A 5252-nucleotide genomic window follows, 5' to 3' on the forward strand; every position below is an offset into this window, starting at 1 on the left:
GAAAACAATTTCTATACATTAAAGTTCCATTTTATATGACTTGAATGCATTTAGAAAGGAAAACAATTTCTATACATTAAAATTCTATTTTTATGACTTAAACACGTTTAGAAAAGAAACACAATTTCTATACATTAAAGTTCCATTTTATATGACTTGAATGCATTTAGAAAGAAAAGCAATTTCTATACATTAAAATTCTATTTTATGACTTGAACACGTTTAGAAAAGAAAACAATTTCTACATTAAAGTTCCATTTTATAGGACTTGAATGCATTTAGAAAGGAAAACAGTTTATATACTTTATCACCCAAATAACAGTAACATGTATGCAATGTTATAATGTTAAAACACATACCAGAGAAACAAAAAATGCAAGCCAAAGCAACAAAATCAATAACAGAAAATTCAAAAATATACAAACTGCAAAACAGAGACTTCAAACCAAAAAGTTTACCACAATGCGACATCAACATTCTATACACCGAGTTGAAACACGAAATTGCAGTAGCAGCAACACCAATTAATGAACAAATTGGTATTTCACAAGTTCACAAAGTTGCAGTTAACAGATACAAAATTGACATTCACAATTCAGTCAATACGCACGCAATATAACCAAATCAAAACCGAAACAAATATTAGAGCATATTACAATAGCGATACAAAATCAGAACATTAAACAAGTTTGAATTATAACAATATTCTCGGTTCAAAATGTCACCAAAAGTCATCAATATCGCGACATAATCGGGACGACATCTATATATACACCACAAAATTCAACAAACAATTAACAATATCAATTAGAACAAACAATACTAAGATAATTAATTAAAACAAAATATCATAGTTTAAAAAAAAATGAGTTCCAAGAATCAACTAAACATGTTTAAGCCAAAACAAATCAATGTACACAACTATCATGAACCAATAACATGTTGTATAAAAATGGTTAAGCCACGCACCAACACTGTTAAACATTACCAAATCCAATATGCGGAATGTTCACGTACTCATCATAATATCAAAAATGCAGCCTCTAAACTTAGGACAAGCAAAGTGTATTTGGATCGCGATCGATAACCGACAAATGTACCTCAAAACAAACAAATAGGATAATAAAACCAGCACAAATATACATAGTATACATATCAACATTTCATATTAAATCAAACATGAAAACTCTTGATGAATAACAATCCAACCAAACCTGCAACGAATTTATACAAACAACTCTCTTGAATTTAAAACCCAACAATACTGATAATCATTTGGCTCGATTTGTACGCATATGAAACACCACAAACAAAACCAAATTGTTTGTATCATACCAACATCAATGTAAACTTTCTCCTATATTCCATAAATGAAAATAATATTGAATCTTAAAAAAAACTTAACATCATAGCAATCTCAGTAATGCATATAAAAAATTATTCAACACTTGATCATAACAAAAACAGACTAAAAAAAAATAAAAAAATACAGCAGCAACATAATCGAAAATAACTATAACAATCACATGATCAAATCGACACCGAAACAACATACTCGATATCACTAATAACAATATAACATAACCGACCCCGAAACAAATTTTCGAGCAGCATATAACAGAATAATAGTTTCAAATCATTACCGTAATGTAGGATCCTTGACACAAATCAAAAATCGACAATAGCGCAATTATGAAGCAACAACACCGCGAGATAGAATCGAAATCATACAAAGTCTGAAACAAGAATCAACATAATACAATCATGAAAAGAAAGTTGTTACCGAATTGTCAAAGTATTCCTTATGTTGTTGTTGCTGGAAACGATGAAGAACAAAGCTAACGATTTGTGCAAAGTTGTGCATGGATGGTTACCATGTTGTTGTTGAGCTACTACTTTGAAATCGCCGTGCTACTGAACAAGAGATGTTTGTTGATCTATTGTTATGTTGCTGAAACAGTAGTGTCAAAGTCGTGTGTTTCTACCGGCACAAAAAGTTGCGGCGGTTGTTGTGAAACAGAAGGTTTGGATTGGTATTGCTCCGTTTCTTCCAAGGTGGATAAAGGTCGCTTGAGGATAGTGGTGAATGGGAAGAAAGTGATGACCTCTGATGGTGTGGTAGGTGGAGGTTTATGAAGCGGATCGGTAGTTGTTATGTACGAAGGAGGTTGATAAGTTAAGTGTTTTTTTGTAATGATGATGGAAGAGTGGACTTTTTTAGCTTTTTTCAAAAGGTGACGGAGATGGTGACTTGATGGTGATGGAAAACGTCTGCTCTTTCTTTTGTGTGTCTTGAGAGAAAAAAAATGATATTTTTAGAGAGTGAGCAAGTGGGTACATTTTGAGGTGAAGGAAATGATTAGTTGGTTTTTATTTGCAGAAGGAAATCCCCTTCTTTCTCTATGTCCAAGCATGAGGTGAGTGATCTGGATAAAAGGTAAATTTCTATTTTTCTTTGAGTATGCCGCGTTTGGCTGGTCTTATAGGATAAAAACCTTTTCTCCATTTTTCCATCATGGACATGTGTCGCTAACTAATTGGTGAGGGGGAAACATTTTGTGCCAGCAAAATAAATAGAAGGGTCACGTGTGCTATCAACCAAGAAAATGGGGGGAGTTTTCCCACACTTTCTCCTTCAATTCATTTTTTATTATCATTTTCTTAAATTCATTTCCTTATTAAATATTTGATATTTAAAATTTAATTTTAACAAAATAAAACCAATTTTAAAATAAAAAACAATAACAAAATTAATAGAACAAAAAAAAGTTATACTTAAAACATAATTAATTCTACTAATTAAATAAAAAAAAATAATTGGATAAAAATATAAATAAAACTTGGACGCAAAAGTGTCTGAAAAATTAAACTGAATGCGCCAAAATTATCAGTGCATAATAAACTTCTCGAAAACATACAGGTTTTTAATAAAAAAAAATTTAAATAAAAAATGACCGGTTAGAAGGCTCGGACTGATAAAAATGCGACAGAAAATGTAGTCGAAAAATTTAAAAGGAGCACGCCAGTTTAAACTACGCGGATCGTAGATTAATAAAATTGACGTTTGCAAGCTCAGTTTTGAAATTTTTCGCCCGCTAATTCAACGTACAGTTGAGAAACGGTGCGATCGGTTTGTCTGTAGACCCGAAAAATTATTCCAAACGATATTTCAAGTACTATGCGAAACAAAAATATATGTTGTGACAAGTATAAAATACAAATGTCGGGTGAATGCACTGATTCACTGATTTAATAAATACAAACAGACAAACAGACACAAAATGAATCAACATTGGACCATTTACTTCTCATTCTTAAGCACAAAGAAAACCCTATATATATTCAGACGATGATAACACTCTTGATTATCACATTTTCAACCTCTGAAACAAGATGTGATTGAATGAATGATGCACTGAGATCGAGAAATCAAGTCTTTCGATTTCTTAATCAATGTATGATGAATGAATGTTTTTAAGATAAGATAAAATGCCAGAATTTCTGACTTTTCATCCAAAATCTTGATAAATTCTTTTTAACTGATGAAATGCATGACAAAATGGATCGATTCATGTTATGCTTATGCGAGTGAAAAAACTTAGGGGAAAATTTAGGGTATGACAGCTGCCCCTATTTAAACATCTTTAACTAGAGGATATGAAGAAATCTTCTTCAAATCGTCATGGTGAAAGATAGTTTAAATACCAAACAGACCCAAATTTTTCCCTTTTATGTAGAAGAATGATAAGCTCATGGTTATGACCGAATGCACTTGGATTTAAGAAATACTCTTGATTTCTTAATCCGCTGACGGTAATGCGAATAAATGCAATGAGATTTAAGAAATACTCTTGATTTCCTAATCGTTTGGTGGTATGCATGTAAATGAAGGTTAAGAAGTCCTCTTAACTCCTTAAAAATGAATGCGCATGAATTGAGAAATACTCTCGATTTCTCAACTATATGAATGAAAAATGTTATGTATGCTAAGAAGTGCTCTTGACTCCTTACAGCTGAATGAATTAAAAAATACTCTTGATCTCTTAATCATATGGTTGAATAAAAATGCAGATGAATTGAGAAATACTCTTGATTTCTTAGAATATATGCAAATGAATTAAGAAATACTCTTGATTCCTTAATCATGAATGTAAATGAATTGAGAAATGCTCTTGATTTCTCAGATGACATGCATATGAGTTAAGAAATACTCTTGATTTCTTAATCATGAATGTAAATGAAATATGTATGAGTTAAGAAATACTCTTGATTTCTTAATCATGAATGTAAATGAATATGTATGAGTTAAGAAATACTCTTGATTTCTTAATCATGAATGTAAATAAATTGTATGAGTTAAGAAATACTCTTGATTTCTTAATCATGAATGTAAACGAATTGAGAAATTCTCTTGATTTCTCATATGACATGCAAATGAGTTAAGAAATACTCTTGTTTTCTTAATCATGAATGTAAATGAATATGTATGAGTTAAGAAATACTCTTGATTTCTTAATCATGAATGTAAATAAATTGTATGAGTTTAAGAAATACTCTTGATTTCTTAATCATGAATGTAAACGAATTGAGAAATTCTCTTGATTTCCCAGATGGCATGCAGATGAGTTAAGAAATACTCTTGTTTTCTTAATCATGAATGTAAATGTACTGGGAAATGCTCTTGATTTCTCAGATGATATGCAAATGACTAGGGATGAGCGAATCATGTTCAGTTGCTCTTGACTGAAATTAGATATCTGGGATGGATTTGTTATAAGGTAACATGCTCGACTGGTCTTCAGACGTTCTTCATTGAAGGCAGACACTCTTGGGGGAATAAATGATCATATTCAGCTGCTTTTGGCTAAAGATGTCATATTCAACAACTCTTGGCTGAAACTGATGCATTCAATGACTCTTGGTTGAAGCAAAAACTGTAAAATAAAATAGTGATCAACTGCTCTTGGCTGAAACTACTGCACAAAATAAATTGGTGTCCAATTGCTGTTGGCTGAAACTAATGCATTCAACTGCTCTTGGTTGAAGTAAACTGCTGGAAAATAAAATAGTATTCAGCTGCTCTTGGCTAAAACTAAAGCATTCAACTGCTCTTGGTTGATGCAAATTGCTGGGAAATAAACAAAATGCTTCCTTTGGGGAATAACCGCATGTTTAGCTGCTCTTTGCTGACAGAAAACTCTTTTAGGGAATGAGAAGATCCCAGAGACTTGCTGGGGAGTTCATGAAATTTT

Source organism: Lathyrus oleraceus, chromosome 3, assembly GCF_024323335.1.
Source record: "Lathyrus oleraceus cultivar Zhongwan6 chromosome 3, CAAS_Psat_ZW6_1.0, whole genome shotgun sequence".
In the NCBI taxonomy this organism is placed as follows: Eukaryota; Viridiplantae; Streptophyta; class Magnoliopsida; order Fabales; family Fabaceae; genus Lathyrus; species Lathyrus oleraceus.